The sequence below is a fragment of the Carassius auratus genome, chromosome 30 (assembly GCF_003368295.1).
Source record: "Carassius auratus strain Wakin chromosome 30, ASM336829v1, whole genome shotgun sequence".
NCBI classification, from domain to species: domain Eukaryota; kingdom Metazoa; phylum Chordata; class Actinopteri; order Cypriniformes; family Cyprinidae; genus Carassius; species Carassius auratus.
The window spans coordinates 5,543,040-5,563,924 of NC_039272.1; the positions used below are offsets into that span (position 1 = coordinate 5,543,040).

At 37.4% G+C, this 20,885-nt stretch overlaps 1 protein-coding gene across 1 annotated transcript in view; it reads right to left on the bottom strand.

The window, feature by feature from the left end:
- Nucleotides 1-20,885, bottom strand: part of LOC113048969 (transmembrane protein 132C-like) — a 182,812-nt gene that overhangs the window by 106,309 nt on the left and 55,618 nt on the right. The window lies entirely within an intron of this gene.

The following is a 20,885-nucleotide window of genomic DNA, read 5'->3' on the forward strand; positions in this document are numbered from 1 at the left end:
TGTGTTTCATTCTATTCACGGAAATGCTTTCATTTCAAACCATCAAAAAATATTAACATATTCATAAAGTATAATACAAAAGCCAAAATCCTGCTTTACAGACCAGTCCATAAAGCCGAAAATGGAAAAGTCACACCTGAGCAGAACTGTACAACAGGAACAGGAGTCATTGACTAAAGCTATTCTGTGCTAAAATGAAGGACATTTTCTAGTTCAGAGAAGTCAGAAGACCTCCGTCTACTTTACTCATTCTGCCTCAACGTTCACCTTGTGTCTGTGGGTTTGTACATTGTGATTTCAAACCACATATGGGTTCTTGAAAAACAGATTTCATGGTTTTATTTTAGTCAGATTCACTAAAAAGAACTAAAGAATACAGAAATTAATCCAGTTTTCACTCTTAAAACTCTAATTAATAGACCGAATATAGAGGAAGTGGAGAAGTGACAATTATCAAGCAATCCTGCAATTCTTGAAATTAAGCAACGTTTAAAATAAAAGGGCACGGTGGTACGATTATACGTCCCCTTTCGTTTTCTGGAAAATACTACACAATACAGCTGTTCAGTACGGAAGTTTTAAGTGGCTGTGCTCAACATAAGAGTTGTTTTCTCGTTATCATGACTTAATTTTCTTGTGATCTCCACTTAGAACTTCTGTAGTTCAGACATACGACCGTAAGGACACCATCAGCATTGCATTTTGATTAGAGAAGTCATTCTAACAGACATTCACTGTTCCTGGAAAGGATGCATGCTAAACACACACACACACGTACATCTAGAGCAGTAGTCACACATGACTGATTAATAACAGCCAAGAGAAATCTTTCAGAATGACTAATGTTTGTAAATATTATCATTGGGATTCACCGCTGAGGAAAGAAAAAGGAAGGGCTGTTGTAAATCTCACATGGATTTTAGGGTTTTGTTGAGGACTCTGAATTGACTTTTGGTTTAAAGGAATAGGTCACACTAAACTGAAAGGCTTGCTGAGAATTTGCTCACCCTTAGACCATCAATGATTTAAATGAGTTTGTTTCTTCATCTAAACCAACAAATTCATTTTTTGCTGGAAACAATGGTTTGAAGTTCAAAAGAAATTAATATTTAAAAAAAGTAGATTTTTTATTACAAAAATGCTTTTTTTTCACTACGCAAGATGTTAATTGATGGGCTGGAGTTGTGTACATTACTAGTGGATTATTGTGATGTTTTTATCAGCTGTTTGGACATCAGCTGTTCATTCTGATGGCACCCATTCACTGCAGATCATCCATTGGTGAGCAAGTGATGTTATGCTACATTTCTCCAAATCTGTTCCTATGTGGTAAAAAACAAATCTATATTTTGTCCTGAGGGTTAGCAAACATTCAACAAATGTTCATGTTTATTAGGCCATTTCCCACGTGGGGGCAACTGTGAGTTTTACCATCACTGTAGGATTATTTAATCCCACAATGTATGCTCAACCCGACATACACAGACAAACACACACCAGGAGGGAACGATAAGAGGTATTATGCGAATGGTGGTATTAAACAGTGAAAACAGTGCATAAAAGCAGAGAATAATCTCTCTGCCTCTAATCTTGCATGAGGCAGTGATAAAAGTTGACATGTATATTGATGTTCAGGGATCTTCTAAAAGCTTCCTGACTGTAATTACACAGGCACTTTGATTTTGTTTGTTTCTCCTTATTGAAGTTTCCCTCTAGAGGTTCTTTTTGTGATCTTATTCATTCATATCTGCCAAAAAACTCCCCCAAGCAACTCTCTCTGTCTTTTTCTGAAGCCTCCTACATCAATACAGGTTTTTATTGGACGTTACCTGTGGCTACATCTCGTTTAGAAGAGATGATTTATCCAAAGCAACTTAAAGTACACCAACCACACGCTCGGTTCTGCTGGAGCAACCCAGGGTTAATTCCCCTCATAACACTTCGATTGTTTTCCCTTTCACGATTAGCACCCTTAACCCATCAAAGCACCGTTTATTACTTTTTTAAATATCTGTATGATATCCAATCCAGGTCCTATTAGTTGAACATTTAGACATTTCTACTCCATCAATTTACAATTAAAAGGAATTGCACAGTAACTACCGACATGTTGCCGTAAATGAATCCATTCAACTCCTTAAATGCGCCACTTTAAGTTGTCTACAAAAAGAACTAGTTCATTCTCACCACTGTGTCCATCCACCTGAGAGGAAGTTAATTTGGGCTCTTGTGCTGGAAGATTTACTTAGACTCTGACAGCAAAACAGCACCGTTTAAATATCACCCCCTCTTCCTCTCACATTGTCCCCTGTCAAAACAAATGCAAATGCAGACTTCACAGAAAAAAATATGTATCACACTCAGACTCTATCAAATCCTCAGTTTCAGCTGCTATACTTTTCTCAAGGGCAGAGCAGGTTTGATGACAGTCCTTAGAGGAGGACGTCACCAGCAAGTCGTCAGACGAAAGAGGAAGGGCATAACTGCCAACAGACACATTTATACAGCTTGGGAAATTTAAAAACAACATGTTTCATATGTGTTCATGGGTCTTCGGGTTTCATTTTTCACTCCAAGCTAAAAAAATATATTCAATTATCGGATAATATTACCTGCATATTACTTTTTCACTTTAAAGAAAGAAATGTTCAATTCAATCAAGATTTACACTTAATCGTTCAAAGTTTGTGGTCAATTTGGTACTTTTAATGCTTTTAGTCAGCAACAATGCATTTAATTGATTAAAAGTGACAGTAAAGACAATAATAAAATGAAAAAAAAAAAAAAATTATATATATATATATATATCCATTTTTGTTTTTACATTTTTTTCTATTGATCAAAGAATCCTGAAAAAAAAAAAAGAAAAAAAAAAATCACAGCTGAGGGATTAAAGACTGGAACAAGGCTGATGAAAATTCAGCTTTTCCATCATATATTTTTATACACATACAACAATCTGGAAAATATGAACCATATTACTTTTTTAGAACTAATATTACATGTACAAACTAAGATTTATTTTTTATTTCAGTCCAGATTTGTGTCAATCACTTTTCACAATAAATGTATTTCCACTTTTTAAATAAATATAAACATGTCATGCTTTAAAAATACATTTTGCAAAAATTTTCAAAAAATAATTTCTCAGATTTTCCAGCACAACGTTGCAGCCCCTCGGTGACCCCAAACTGAAAGCCCATGTGTTCACATGTCTAATGGTTGAGATCAATGAGCAATATCAGAGTAATATTAGATTATCAGAAATACAAAAATGGCTCCTCACTACAGAACAAATCACGTAACTCGGCTCAAACACTGCGGCCCAGCGTAACCTTACCTGAGCCTCACAGCAAGCAGATTCTCACACACACTGGGATCAGCTTGCTGCGCTCTCTTACTTAGGAGAGGGGTGAGACAGAGCGTGGCTGGAGAAGAAAGGGATGACCGGAACGGATTCTTTCACTTTCCACACACACACCTTCGTAAAGCTCAGGAGATGGTACAACGGGTTGCACAGTCAAGGGGTTAGAGCAGGAAGAGCAAGTTAGCTAGGTTTTTCTTTTTTTATTACACTTAAGGTTAAAGCAGACTTGGCTGGACTTTGACTTGCTAAAGTTGAAGCGAACCTGAGGTTAAAAAGAGAGGTGAACTGAGGCTGTCCCACATAGTCCAGAGCAGGAAAGTACTGGCAGCCTCCAAATGGAGTTTCTTTTGAGTTGTGATTAGTTTAGGATCTCCTGTCAGGAAGAGGTTTAGTCAAGCCACAGACTCTCCGCTGTCATCACGCTGTCGGATAAACAAGGGGACCGTCAGGAGCTCGACTACTCTTCCAGGCTCTGATCGTCACACTGATGGATGTGATGGCTGTCTCTCTCTCTATGAATAGTCCTGCCACGTGCAATATATTTAATGGATTTAAACCTGCTTACCAGTATGACATGCAAAACAGTCAGATTGATAGACAGGAAGACAGAGACGGACAGAAATCTGGGCAGACAGATTCAGTTTAGTAGACTGAAAAGCAAGCCTGTAACTGAAATAAGATGTATGTTGTCTTTTTTAGTCCTAACTTTGTTCATTTTTGGTTTCACATGATTTATTATTGCTTGATTATTTAAAAAATAGCAGTAATTAAATTCAATGTTTAACAAATAAAATTAAATAAATACTTTATTAAATAACATTATCATCCATAAGGAAATGAGTCAGATGTCTTAAAATTAGTTTAACACCTCCGTGCTGCAGTGCATCAGCGTTTGTATTATATTACAGTTAAAAAGTGCTCACAAAAAAAAAAGAAATGTATAGCTTTATAACATACAAAGACTTACTTTCTGAGAATACATCTTAATCTCAGTATATTTCTCATTTAAGCATAAAAGTAACAAGATATAGGTAGGTTTACAAGTATACATAAAAATATATTACATTTTATTTAAATATATATTTACATTTTTAATGCATTTATTTTCTTTACATAAGAATGTTTAGGGACACTGCTAAAAACACAATTTGCATTTAATAAAAAAAAATCTTATTTAATATGATCTTGTACAAATAATTTCACTACAAAGCAAAAATATGTAGGCCTACTGCATATATATACTGCAGGGTACAACCCTAAAAATCCTCTTTGTGAATCTGTATATTAGCATGCGAGAGAGAAGGAAAAGTAGAGGACCACAGTGGGTCAGTGACAGAAGAAAACCGCAAGAGATGGACAGAGAGAGAGAGAAACTGGGGATCACAGGGGTTTAGTCAGGATCAGATAGTGGCTGCAGAGCTCTTAAAACATCTGCGTTATCTTGACCTCCTCCAACTACACAGATACACATACACACACAGAGACACTTCTGCACTGTCTGTGTGCTGCAAAGAGTCCTGCTAAAATCCTTCATTCACCAGCCTTAAACAACACGCACATACACACACCAGCTCAACACCTACAGGTACAAACACTTGAGCCTCTCAGAGCAACATGGTTATCAGTCTATAGCCTATAATATACTCTAAAACAATGTTATCATTCTATTTTGCATCCATTGTACCCATGCATGAGAGTGACATGTAAACATGCATTTTACATTACATCAAATGAAATATGTATTATCAGAAGGACTGAATTTTTGCAAAAAAATCAGTCATGTCAGATGAGTTATATTGTGCATTAAAGCATATGTCATCTGTATTGTCGGTTTGGCTGAACATTGCATTAAAGCACATGAATGACCGGAGCACAATTTCTTTTCTTTTAACTATGCAACATTTTTGCTCAGCTCAACAAAAATTTGTTTTACAAATTATTTTGTGGGGGAAATCGTTTGGACATATTTTGCAACTCGTAGTGTGAATAGGCATTAAGAGGCATTTAATTAGAACTAAAACAAGTAAACCCCCGACAAATGCATTCAAACATATTACTGGAGTATGTTTTACAAGACAATACTCTTTCAGTCTATTTCAACATTTCAAATTGAATTCAGTATGTTACAGGTCATTTCTTTTTAGGCTTAATTATTTGTGAAAATAGCAGTGCAACTGTACTTTCTGAAGGTTATCTGATTTCAACTTAAATTCCTGTTCTGGAAAGAAAAGGTCTCTCTAATTTGTGTTGTGTAGGTTTGGCTACAAGTTGTTTCTATCTCTTTTTATGCGTTTTCTTTTGGCAGCCAGCCCTGTCTGTGTTTCATCTGAGGTCTTGGAGACCAGGCTTTATGGAACATCATTATTTTTGTCTTTTTGAGGTTAACTTCCAGGGCCCATGTCCGACCAAAATTGTTCAAGGGGTCAAGATCTCCCTCTGAAGGGAGAAACCATGTGCAGACAGGATACTTTTAACTTGAGATTGTTCCAGGGTGCCTGTGCTCCTTCATTCATGTGTATATCGAAAAGTTTGGGACTCCCGACTGACCTGCTTTCATCTCCAGGGACGAAATCTGTGAGTTTCCTGCCAGCTTTACCTGCAGACTTGTTCTTAGCCTATATTGATTTGATGATGTATGTTTTTCAATCAATTTGAGTAGGAGACCCTCACTGCAAATTGAACCTCCTGTTATGTTTGCTCAAAACAATTGCAACAAAAATCAAGTCCTGTCTTGATTTTAACTGGACTGGAGAGATGGTTTTCAACCTGCACAATCTGTTCCTATTACTCTTTTTGCGATCCACAGAGAACTGGTGCCAAAGCCAAAAAAACTCAAAAAGTTAACCAGCCCATTAAACCAGAAACTATTAAGGTCAGTGTCCAATGTCTTCACCATAAAGTTTTCAACAACAGCAACTCAGTCTGGCAAGATGGACTAGGAAGGCACAAAACTAGATCGTTTCCATTATAATGTCTAGTGGAAATGCACAATCTGGCACACATTCTGCTCATGAAGACATCCTATTTATGACACTCTGCACAGTTCTTCCAGATGCATTATTTTTCCTGTCCATCTGAAAATAAAATATCTCAAGAATAAAACGCATATTTAAATAGCAACATGAAGCTCAGCTCATGATGAAGTGTGAAGCATTAAATCACCGAATTAAATTACAATGGTTATTAAGTAAATTAAATTGCTACCAAAAAAGCAATTAACTTCGACAATATTTAATTAATTTACATTTATGCATTTTGCAGTTGGTTTATCCGAAGCAAAGTATATTGCATTCAATGCATACATTAATTCATTTAGATTAAATGCACATGCTGCGTTTGACCAATGACAACGACACATGCAAAAAGAACATTAAGCCAGGGTTTAGGAATGTACAGTGTGAAGCTCATGAATGTGCAGCTCCTGGGTAAAGAATAAGCAATGTGAATCAAGATAATCCAGGATTCAGTTTACCTGGGCTTCAGAATGACCAGGGCTTTTGGATGAACTAATCCTTACATTACTGCCATCAGAATTAAATTGCTGTTACAGAGCTTTTGAAAAAGGCATCCACATAATCATGCACAACCCATTCCCTGCGCACGCAAGATTTAGATACTGTAGGACTTCAGGGAATAAGATAACAGGGTTTTACCTCTGGATGAATGATACACGAGCCCTCAGAGACCGCTTACCTTTCCATACATTTGTACTGAACCCACTCAATGCTGCTATAAGAAGTCAGCTAGATCAAGAAATAAGCCCCTAGCCTCTTCAGGGAGTTCGATGTGTGTGTGTTTGTGTTTGACAGGTAAGAGTGGGGGAAAAAAAGAATAGAGTTGCAAGAGAGATTGTTGCAGACATTCTCTCTCTCTACAGGCCTTGCCCTCTGTGTTCAAAAGCACCACGCTAAGTGCTTTTGAGATTAGAACGAGACGAAATGAGACCAGACGGGTAATAAGACAAGCTCCAGCACAGGTGGGGAGCCACAAGTGCTCATGACCCTCCATCTACTTCGCAGTTTAATGTAATCATGCACATACACACACGTTTAGCTTCCTATCACCTCTCCTGTTGAACGTAATTACCCAGCAGTCCTGTACTTATCACGTCTACAGGCCAGCTTAACTACACAGTCACGCACATTACCGGAGACAGAGAGGGAGCCAAGCGCTTTCTGTAGTACTAAACGGATGAACAGGTCATCCCAACCGCACACACACACACATATATATATATATACACTGCATATATATATGAGCCATCCACACAATTGTCTGTGTATGGCTGAGCAGAATAAAAGAAGAAAAAAAAAAACTGAGAAGGATTTCATTTTCATTAAGACCAATTCCCTTGAGATCCTGTAGGTCTGAGTCTTTTTCCTTTTCGTATACATCATGTCTTCTAACAGGGACTAATGATGCTCAGTGCCTGTTCAAATGAATATTTTAGAGTTGGCTAATGAGGATGAGAGAAAAAGCGCACTATTGGAGAGAAAAAGAGAGAGAGATAGAGAAAGAGAGATTTATGGAGGTAAAGTGGTGGGCGCTTGAACATTAGGGCCACACTAGTAGGCAGCCGCAGCACTGATGCACTGTGGGACACCAGACGACAGACATTAACAATGGCTGGATGCAGACCCCGAGAACGACACTCATCCCTTATTAAATGTGAGTTAGTGTGTGTGTGTGTGTGTGTGTGTGCTCTGGTTTTTGTGACATATCAGGACACAACTCTGTATAATGACATGGGTATGACACAGGTATTACAAGGACAGGGTGACTTATGAGGACATAACCCATGTCCCCATTTTTCGAAACACTTATAAACCATACAGAATGAGTTTTTTTTTTTTGAGAAAGAAAAAGAAAAAGTTTACTGTGAGGGTTAGGGTTAGGTGTAGGGTTGGTGCAGGGCCTAAGAATATAAAGTTTGTACAGTATAAAAACCGTTACGCCTATGAGATGTCCCCATTTTTCACAAAAACAAACGTGTGTGTGCGCGCGTGCACATATTTAACAATATACTGGGGACGGAATTTAAAAAAATTATCTAAATCTGATTAAACGCACCGTGGACGACCTCAGGAAAAATTATTCATAAATAAAGAATTGTAATGTAATTTTTAATTTTAAAATTTGAATAAATATATTGAAAAAAAATCAATTAAATACATACTGACACAGATACACAAATATATACTAATTTCAGATTTATATATTTTACTCCATATTAAACACTACAAAAAATATATATATACAGTATTGTTCAAAATAATAGCAGTACAATGTGACTAACCAGAATAATCAAGGTTTTTAGTATATTTTTTATTGCTACGTGGCAAACAAGTTACCAGTAGGTTCAGTAGATTGTCAGAAAACAAACAAGACCCAGCATTCATGATATGCACGCTCTTAAGGCTGTGCAATTGGGCAATTAGTTGAAAGGGGTGTGTTCAAAAAAATAGCAGTGTCTACCTTTGACTGTACAAACTCAAAACTATTTTGTACAAACATTTTTTTTTCTGGGATTTAGCAATCCTGTGAATCACTAAACTAATATTTAGTTGTATGACCACAGTTTTTTAAAACTGCTTGACATCTGTGTGGCATGGAGTCAACCAACTTGTGGCACCTCTCAGCTGTTATTCCACTCCATGATTCTTTAACAACATTCCACAATTCATTCACATTTCTTGGTTTTGCTTCAGAAACAGCATTTTTGATATCACCCCACAAGTTCTCAATTGGATTAAGGTCTGGAGATTGGGCTGGCCACTCCATAACATTAATTTTGTTGGTTTGGAACCAAGACTTTGCCCGTTTACTAGTGTGTTTTGGGTCATTGTCTTGTTGAAACAACCATTTCAAGGGCATGTCCTCTTCAGCATAGGGCAGCATGACCTCTTCAAGTATTTTAACATATGCAAACTGATCCATGATCCCTGGTATGCGATAAATAGGCCCAACACCATAGTAGGAGAAACATGCCCATATCATGATGCTTGCACCTCCATGCTTCACTGTCTTCACTGTGTACTGTGGCTTGAATTCAGAGTTTGGGGGTCGTCTCACAAACTGCCTGTGGCCCTTGGACCCAAAAAGAACAATTTTACTCTCATCAGTCCACAAAATGTTCCTCCATTTCTCTTTAGGCCAGTTGATGTGTTCTTTGGCAAATTGTAACCTCTTCTGCACATGCCTTTTTTTTAACAGAGGGACTTTGCGGGGGATTCTTGAAAATAGATTAGCTTCACACAGACGTCTTCTAACTGTCACAGTACTTACAGGTAACTCCAGACTGTCTTTGATCATCCTGGAGGTGATCATTGGCTGAGCCTTTGCCATTCTGGTTATTCTTCTATCCATTTTGATGGTTGTCTTCCGTTTTCTTCCACGTCTCTCTGGTTTTGCTCTCCATTTTAAGGCATTGGAGATCATTTTAGCTGAACAGCCTATCATTTTTTGCACCTCTTTATAGGTTTTCCCCTCTCTAATCAACTTTTTAATCAAAGTACGCTGTTCTTCTGAACAATGTCTTGAACGACCCATTTTCCTCAGCTTTCAAATGCATGTTCAACAAGTGTTGGCTTCATCCTTAAATAGGGGCCACCTGATTCACACCTGTTTCTTCACAAAATTGATGACCTCAGTGATTGAATGCCACACTGCTATTTTTTTGAACACACCCCTTTCAACTAATTCAACTAATTGCCCAATTGCACAGCCTTAAGAGCGTGCATATCATGAATGCTGGGTCTCATTTGTTTTCTGAGAATCTACTGAACCTACTGGTAACTTGTTTGCCACGTAGCAATAAAAAAATATACGAAAAACCTTGATTATTCTGGTTAGTCACATTGTACTGCTATTATTTTGAACAATACTGTATATATACACACACATATATATAAGACACACAGAAAAGAAACAATTTCACTCAGGAATTGCTATTAAATTTCACAATTAATAATATATAATACATCATGAAATAAAAATATAAATGAATACACAAATTCAAATAACACATTAAACTAAACATTAAATATTTAAGTAGAAAGACTTTGTTTTATAAAGTAAAATGTTCTTGTAACTGAAAAAAAGACACTAAGTAATGAAAATGTTTTTAAAATTAGAAATTAATAAAAAAAAAGAATTTTTTTTTTAAATTGTTTTAGTTTTAGTTAACTTCACAAATCGTTTTTAGTTATTAAAAGCTTAATTTTTAATAAACAAATATAATAAAGTCAAAAATTGACTCCGGAGGACATTTGAGTAACTGACATGCTCATTCACCAAATCATGTTTTATAATTGTAATAATGTTATCAGGTTTGTGTGAGGTTCAGGGCTTGTATATAATAAATATCATTATGTTAGACCTCATTAGCATAGCTTCTGAGATCTGTGTGAAAGCGAGTGCATGTGCGTGCTATAGTGGTTTTTGTTTCGTCTAAACCACAGCTCTGTGAGGGTGCATATGATTTGAAGATTTGTGAAATTACCTTTGCAATACCAGGACTAAAATTATCTTTGGCAACTAAAACTCGTCTGTCATTGATCAACCTCGGTCATTGAAATGCGCGTTTCTGATGTACTGACCTACAGAATCCTACCAGAGATGAATTTGAAGATGTTACTCTCAATAACACAGTGCAATCAGGATACAAAAAAAAGTAACTATTTCTTATGTCTTTTTTGGGGGGCTGGGGGGGTTTGGCAGTATAAAAATATATTGTTTTGTGTTCCACTGAAGAAGAAAATCATATAGTTTGGAAATACAGAGTGAGTAAATGAAGATAAAATGTACATTTTGGGCTGAACTAATCCTTTAACCGCTGACACATTCTCACTTCTGGCACATCAGTTAGTGACACTGATTGCACAGATCTCCGCAAAAACTATGTGATGGAAATTATACTTAAGTTTGTTTACATGTATGTTTACTTTTGCCTCACACCAATCTTCTGAGGACAATCACAGAAACATGTATTTCAGCTGAATGCAATTGCATATTGCGGATTTACAAAACTCTTGACAAATCCTGGAATATTCTTCTCAAATTTAGTTTTCTTATTAAATTTTGATTTGCTAACCATGGACAAAGTCTATAAGCAGATGAAATCAACTACGGCTGCCTATTTTTATCCACAATATGGAGAATAATAAAGCACTATTGTAAAACATTAAAATTATGTATTAACTGTCAATTTTGATCAATTTAACCATCCTTTTTCAAAAACTATTTTTTGAGATTTTTGTTTGGTTTCTTGGTCTTTCTATTCTTCAGTTATAGTTCTTAAAATAAATGTACCTAGCCTTGCAAATTAAGTGAAAAGAGTACAATTCTGTTAAAAAGCAAGATATGCAAAACAGTTTAGACACTCTGCTTATTTGAGAACAAATACAATTGGAAAATGTGGTAAATCATCTGAGAAATCTGCTGTTTTGTTCGCCAAGCATCACATTACACAGTGTAAATGTTTCCTCTTGAAACACTGTTTGATAGCTGTGAGACACACATGATGGACCAGGACAGACAGAAGAATTATTTCCAAAACTGTGATCAAATGAGATAGAACTTCACACTAGATGCACAAAACAAAATGCAGTTTGTCAAAAGCTGTTGTAATATAAGATGTGATATAAGGAGTAGAGTTGTTTCGATTCCGATACTAGTATCGGAAATATCACCGATGCCAGAATTTGTTGTGGTATCGGCGAGTACATGAACCCATATACCGATCCGATGCCATTTTCTTAAACAAGACCTAGTTATGACCGCTAGCTTTGCCTAACCGCTGCACGGTTCTTCTTCGCTGCTCAGAATGCATTGCAAACACAGGAAGTTGTGCCGTGTTGCCACAAGCAACCCGTTTAGAGCAGCGAAGAAGAAATGAAAACGCGTTAGCAGCACTGATATGACTGGAAAAATGTGATGATACCAGCGTCTCTATAGTACTGGTAGTAAGTTACCGACTCCCGAGTATATTTGGTTCAGTCTAGATACATTTGTATTATCTAATTGGCTGATTGTAATCCATTACATCAAGTCAAGTCCACAAATTTCCACATGTACAGTACATACATACAGAGAATCGAAATTGCATTACTCTCAGACCCCGGTGCATACAGATAACATTAACATTAAAGCCTAAAAATCTAGATCAAATATAAATCTTTATATTAATATAATTACCTTTCTATCAAAGTAATTTGACATTTTTAAGATGAGTTTGTTCTGACACAAATGAACTCCGAGCTCCCGTCATATTTTATTACTATTTTCGAAACTATAGCGAATAAACTCTGATGATGTGAAGAATGTTGAAGATGTGTATACAGTCAAACCAAAATGTATTCAGACAAGCAAAAACTTCAATCCACCAATCTAAAATCTTTAAACTGCGTCCAGACTTTGACAGAAGACAGATAATATATTAGGGGAGTCACAATTCATAATTTCTTCGATGCCTCGAGATGCAGACAAGGACAATTCTGTATCGTTTCCGTAATGGACCATAACTGATTATAACGTACTGACGCTTTTCTGACGTCATTTGTCGCATACGTGCTTTTTCGCAGTAGCATACATTAGGCACAATCGCTTGAAGCGACGCTATGCAGAATGATTAGTGTATGACATCAAGTGCCGAAAGAGCCATAAGAGAGCAGGCGGATCCTATGCTTTCGCGGTTAATGTCATACAGTCATCCTGTGCACAATTCTTCAAATGGAACACACCTAATGGCAGAGGGAGGCGAGATGTAAGTGCAAGTAATTAAAAATGCTTCAACTACTTTGAAAGCCCAACATCTGGACACATTTCGGCTTTTATGTACAACCTGGTAAGCACGACCTGGAGAAGACACGCTGTGTGTAAATCATGTCATGCACATGAAATATGTAGGGGGCATGGGCAAATTAAGACTCATGAAGCACTGAGGCTATACTCTGACTATCTGAGAAAAGATTCAAAGCTTTGAGTGTCTTGAAAACAGTGCCATTCAGTGATTAATAAAAAATAAATCAGCAAAAAGCATGTGAAAGACTTTCTGTAGAACGAGATGTCTACCACATATTCCACAGTTCAATTCAAAGTATGCGCACAAATAAAAGCCTAACAGTGTGTGTGTTTGTGATTGTTGTGTCTCTGATAAATTAATTTACCCATAAAACTGCAATTTAATACCAGTTGAATATCAATATGATGTAATAGAAGAATAATGTACACATATGAATTGCATATGACAAGTATTGAATTTTTCTGAAATATTTGTATTCTTCATATTACTTGTAATACTGGGAGTCTAAAATGTAACTGAATAAGTCAGAATTAAAACTTACTCGTAAAGTATTTTGACACGCAGAGTGAATCTCGCATGTGACTGGACAGAAAGTGAAGCTTTGTTTGTCATTGTTATTTCTATGTTAACAACACACGCTTTGAATTGAGGCTTCATCTGGCATGCCCATTTATTCTCGACACAAGCTCTGATGCCTCGGTTCAAATGTCACATCACTAGCAAGGGGTAATACCACTAACTTAAGAAACCACGTCAGGTACAGTTCATAGATGTAACTGCTTGTATTTATTGACAAAATTGTATACATGTGAAGTAAAATTGAAAATTGTGGAAGCAATGCATCATCAATGCATTGTGATGCATCGTGATATTGAATTGAACTGAATCGATGACATAATCATAACCGAACCAAACCGTGAGTCCAATGTAGGTTGGTTAGCACCCCTAGAATATATAAATGTTTTGGCTTTGTTAGGTCGATTCAAACATCTGTAGATGTGCACTTTCAAAGACCTATGTCTTTCCATTAGTATGACACACAAACAAGGAAAAATACCAACTACACAAACTCCGTTTTGATTTTAGAGGGGGGGGGGAAACGAAGCTTTTCTTAGCTATTTCAATCTCCTCCTTGACAACAATGAGGGCAGAAATTTGTGATTTTCTATACAAACAAACAAACAACGGCTGGCAGACTTTTCCCATCATCGGTAGGAGGAAAACATTTTGATTTCCTCCATCTAAACAGATAGCAGGTGGTGAAATGAAAGACATCACATCTTTTATAGACCCAAACGACACCAGCAGGAGTGGCTTTGATGTCGCAGCATCGTTCAACTAGCAGAAACAATAGCATCTTCCTCTGCCAGCATGCATCTGTCTCTCTGCTGACGGAAGTTAATTGAGATAGGAGAGACGTTTTCCATAGTGACTCTCCTGCAGACAATCTCGATCGCAGACCTAAACACACTTCGAGGCCACCACACCAAACAAAAATATGACTTCTTAGCTTAAGTATGACTGTGTCCAGATGCAAATTTCCACCTACAATTTTGTCAGACTCAGTTGTTATACCCCCTGAAACAACCTTAACATACTGCTCCTTCATCCATTTTAATGATCCTTACATGCTGATGGCGGAGACTAATTATTGGCCATTATAAATCTCAACAGCAGTGATCGAGGAGAGCGGAGCTGGCAGGACGTATGTGAGCTAGTCTGGAGCTCTGCTTTATACGTGCACTGATGAATAAGTCTAATCTATCATATGTCTGGGAAAGCCCCAAGGCCTCCAGACTGAAAAGCTGCCAGCGAGTACGCAAGCAGCGGTGTGTTCATGTGTGAACTGCAACTATAAGGATCACTAAACTGCATGCATGTGTATTGTTAGCACTGAATTATGGGTTTAGGATTTCTATGGGTGTAAACGGTATTACATTAGCACTTGCCAAGCACCCAATGGAAGTAAGGAAAAATAAAGTTGTAGTTGGCAAGTATATTTAAGTTGCCCGGAAGCAGTTTCATTTTTTTTATTTTTTATTATTAATTCTAACAATTGTATTGTTGCACTGCATACAATATTGTTATTATATAAATATGCAACCAGCTCATAAGAACAGTGTTTTGTAGCATTTTCAGTGAATGCTGCTCCACACAAACTTCATCTCTGCAAGTCCTGTGAGCTTGAGTGGCATATGCATTTGAAAATGTAACTTGCGCAAAACATCTTCCCAAACATGTAATGAGAATCAGTCACACATCTGTTGACAACAAATAAAAAGCATTTCAAAGGCAAAAAAATATATATTTCTCTGCATTTTCCCACCAAAATAAAAGCTCTGTCACTTAACGTTTGAAAGCAAAAAACAACCACTAATATTAGTATTGCAATTTAACAAATGACAGAGGTAGACATCAGCTTCACCTTAATTAATTTGTGTTTGGATTTACATTTTTATAGCCTAAACTTTATAGGATTTGCTTTGGAGAGAAACTAGTAACTGTTTTTAGAATGTTTGTTAACATTTTGCTTTAACCCACATTGGCATTTGATTATTGCATCCAGCTGCAGTGAGTATAACTAGGCAGCAGGTGCAATGCATACTCAGGTTTTCGCTGAGGAGACGAGCCAGTGACCTGGCCACTCAGCGGTGGTACAGCAGCTGTGGCGACAGAATGTGACGTCTCCATTCCCTCCTTCAGGGAACAAGGATTACATATGTTCCCTTGCAGTCGGTCACTTCTGACATCACGTCGTTAATGACAGCTGAATTTTGGATCCCTACTAAAACACCATGCATGCTGCCCCTTCCAGTGTACTGTGCGAGCCTCCTGTGCCCCCTTTTTGCCGTTCTCCCTCATGTCAGCCAGACACAGCAAGAAATGGCATTCCTGGACCACCATAATGGACATTGCATGGTCCAGAGACAGCGCAGTGACCTTCGTAACCCATAGCACGAGGTCAGTAGCAGAGCAGAGCTCTATAAGAACTTTAAAAGCACCTTCATGCAGGTCCTTCAGTGCATTGGCCTGATGAACCTGTAACAACTCATCACATGTAGGGCGGAGGCAGCTTCTCTGCAGGCCGCATAAGCACTTCCGGTCAATGCCAACATGTACATACAGGCCCAGGAGGGAAGCAACAGCTTGCCCTGCCAGGTGGCAGTTGTTGGACATAATTGCATTGCAACTGATAATTCCACTGGAGGGACTTCTGTATACCCTGTGCTGCCCCACCGTCGAGGGTGGTGAGGGAGGATGAGCCTCAGGGCGGTTTCTGGCAGTGAAAGGTGCCATTCACAACCCTGTAATCCCATCATGCATTTCCAGGAAGAAAGACACTGGGGTGGGGCCCTGAGAACCAGCACGAACCACCCAGAGAAACCAATAATCCAGCCTTGAGGTTGTGGGACACTGTAGAGGCTTCCACTCAAGCTCAACTCTCTCAGCTGCCCAGGCAAACATAGCCACCATTTTCATATACTGCCAGATCATCATCTCCAGAAAGGTCTGGCTCACTCTTCGATTCAGCAATTGACTTCTGATCATTGGAGGGAGGGCTGAAGGATACAAGTTGTACCCCACAGGAGCCCTCAGGAGGTTTGTTCCTTGGAGGTGCAATTCCTCACAGTCAACATAAAACCAGTCCAGCTACTGCCAGATTTTCCCACAAAGATAGCATAACTTGTCCACAAACACTGCCTCTGCATGAGTATACGTTGCACCTGCTGCATAGTTACACTCACGCTGCGATCAGTGGCGGCCGGATGCAGTCATTGCATGCCAATGTGTATTGGCTTGTATAGTTAACACTCAAAGTGGATTGTTCTCTCTAAGCGAGATCCCAATACCAATTTGTTACCAATTAACATTACCAACGTGATGTCAAGCTTGACCAACTGAAAAGGAACTGAAGCTAACATACAACTAGACTAAGCAAACCACATATACAGAGTGAAGGAAAAAGAGACCAAAAAATGGCAGTATTTATCATCAATTAACCATAACCTAATGAGAATCATCAGAAAATCTAAATCGTCTTGACAAAGGGGCCCAAACTTAGACGTGCATCTAACTAGTTGGAAACAGTTACTTGCACTGGCTTTGTTACTGATCAGGAGTCCAGATGTGGTAGACAATGGAGGTTCTTAATCAGTTTGGTAGGAGTAAGCTGGAGGCTTTCATCAAGATTTCTGAAGATCGGAGGTTCAACAGCGAATCAAAAAAAGTTACTTGAAGATGAAAAACTGCAGTAAAGTCAGACTCCAGGGTAATGAGTCTTGGAGAGTGTCTCAAAGGGTTTCAGCAATGATTGGTTTGGGTAGGGACATTTAAGGGTTTACCAGTCACACCCATCTTTGGCAGATTGGCCAATGTAGATGTGTGAATTTGTGAATTGAGCAGGGAAGGTTCCTTTGTCTCATGAAATACCTTTGTAGGGTATCAGACCTCGAATCAGACAATTTTAGATTCAATCAAAAACATGTTTGAAGTGTGAATGTCTCATAGTCTGTAAAACTTTAGCATGATGTGAAAAAAAATATTGGAGTCAGTTTACTTTATTTATTCGTTTTCATTATGATTATTATAATTATTATATTAAACTAAAATTGTTACACCTTTTTATATTTTGTAGTTTCATGAATTACTTTTGATAAAAAAAAAGGTTTATTATTGTATGTTCGTTTGACATTTCATTTATTATATACCCTTAAAATTCACTTATTGAAAGAACAGCAGCAGCAGCAGTATGGTGTAACACTTTCTTGAAACATGTATTTGGTACTTGCTACCTAAAATTTATATCTTTACTCTTTTCTTTCATTCTTTTCATTGCTTTGGAAAACTTGTCTCGGATGTTTCTCTGTGTCACTTTTTGCATAACTCCGGGTCGTCAACACAGAGCTCTGTTTCTATTTGTTTCTATGAATTAATGCTTTCTCTGAATCTCAGCTATTCGACACTCCAGTGTATTCATGTTGCTATTGACTGAAAGTTCGCTTTGGTCAGCTGTTTCGAACTGCCAAAACCAACTGAAAAGAAACTTCGTTTTGGCCTGATTTTGTTCGAAATGGTGTCATATCAGTTCGTTCTTCGATTTAATTTGAAGTATATCGGACCTTTATGTTTTGCCTAATGCCGTGTCTCCAAGTCTGACCTCGAGTGCCCGTCTAAAACTTCAACCAGCCCACAACTCCACATCTTCAGCCAATGTCCAACGACTAGCCTTACAAGACTTCACTACGAATGACTACTGAACTTCCAGCCAATCAGCAACCTCTGGAAACTTTTTAAGAATGGACGACAACAAAGCGAACCTTCTAAACAAGCAACGCAGGAACCAGATTCTAGCTGAACTGGTGCATTTAATATAAATGTTAATCTCAGTGAGGAACTCAATTTGATGGTTAATGAAGTTGTTCAGGTCTATGCAATTGCACATATTGCTGTGAACTTGGGATTTCACATTTTCATTCTCAAACTCATTCTTTCCTCAATTTCTCCCTGCAACTTGTATGAATGTATGAATGCATGTGTTCATGTATTAGATTAGTTTATAGGTCTTAGATTTATCCAATAAAGCCTAATTTATATTTGAGAAGTAGTATCTTGTTTTGTGATTACAAGTTAATGTTTTAAACTGTCGATATTGTTACTGTGCTAATTAATAGTGTTTTCACTATACATTGGATATTACTATTCACCGCAGAGTTTATATTTTATGGGTTGTTCAGTGAATCGCTGGCCATCTCAGTGATCAGCAATTGTAAAAAAAAAAAAAAAAAAAAAATCCCTTTAAAATCTCAAATAATTCCCTTTGAACCAAATTGTACCATTTCCCTTACACCTTATTAGCATGCTTTATGATGGTCTGGAGGATTTCTCCAATATTAAGTCAAAGTATGATAAAAAGAGCATGGTTTAAGTTATGGTGCCTTGCTAACGTCTGTGAAGATAACAGAGGTGTTAACGCTCTTTGAACCAGAGATGTACTCTAGACATGCATCTGTAATTTAGTTACAACAAGTCAGCTGCCTGAGCTTTCAGACTCAGCATTTGTGTTCATAAACACGCTGCAAGTACGCTAAAATTGTCAGAGTTCATTTAGAGCAAAGGAGTCCAGTCCTGTTCCTGAAGGACCACCATCCTGCAGCGTTCAGCTCCAGTTCTAATTAAACACCTGAACCAGCTAATCAAAATCTTCAGAATTACTAGAAACTTCCAGGCATGGTTGTTGGAGCTAAACTCAGCAGAAAGCTGGTCCTACAGGAGCAGGAATGGACACCCCTGATTTAGAGTGTTGACATACAAAGCCACAATTCTCACAAACAGCCGTAGGACACTTACCAAGATGGGCATTTTGACATTTTTTTGTGTAATTAATTTTTTGTCCATTTAAACACTACTTCAGAGAGACCTTAATATTTGCGCGTGTTTTGAGGCACAGGTTTGCGCGCTTCAGGTGAACGCATGCACAATTCTTCTCACTGCGCACCCGCACTCGCATCCTTTGGCTCTTAAATGTTTAAACTGATAAAGCTTAAATGAGTTTAGTTTTAATAAATTTTAACGTGTGCTGTTCAGATCTCTTCTGTGCGTGCGATTTTATTTTCTAATGTTTTATTAGATTATTTTTTAATTGAGCTAAAAACATTAAATAATTGTAATATTGCCATTACATGAAAATAATTACTGGATTGTTGATACTGGCCAGTAGATTTAAACTTTTTTTTTTTTTTTTTTTACATTTGATTATTTTCTGTATTTTATTCTTAACTTTATTTTATTGTATTAGTCTTATTGGTTGTTATGTGCATATTTGCTCTTTGCTTTATATTGTAAAATATAGCCTAGCAGGGCTCTAGAGTGCAACTAATTTGGTCGCACGTGCAACCTAATTTCTCAATGGTGCGACTAAAAGTGCAGCTGAACAGTTACATGCAACAAATACACACAATAGGATTAAGCTTACACGCAAAACACTGGCAATTACCATAAATGTGACAAGGGGAAATAGTAAGGAGATATTTTAATTATTTACTAATAAACTGAGTGCTGTATTGCAAGGATGAAGTTGCCGATCCTGGCTCGCCATCTCATTAGAGACGCCTTTAGAGAGTAGTGCATCTTTACAGATTAGAATTATAATGAAAGAGTTTTTATTTTCAATTGTTTATTTTGTTTAGTAGTCATTTAAAGGTTTCTATAGATACATTTATCATGTCTGTGAGGCATGTTTTCACTGAGTTTCGGTTCATGGCAGAAAGCACAACATTTGGTTGATATTGTGAGTGCCCACAAATAAAAGTAGACCCTTTGCAGTTACAAATGATTTATTACTCTTACCTTTATGAGCAAAAATCTGCGTATCCACTGAAAAAAATGCAAGTGATTACACTGGCATCTCCATATCCTGAAGCGTCTCCACACAAACCATTGGATATAGCCTGATTTACGTTTAAACATTGTTATATGCTTGAACTGTTTTATATCTATAGATTTTAATTGAGGCAAGTCCTGATGATTTGAAAAGGCTAAACTGATCAAACATAGGCTCACTGTCTGCAGCTGGCAGCTTGATCGTTACTTAACAAAAAAACAAAAAAAACTTACATTTAACAAACAAGAAATGCTCCAAACGTTTTTTCTAAATTAACTTAATAAAAAAACGAAACGAAAAATCACTTGAACTTTTTTAATAGGTGAAACAGTAGT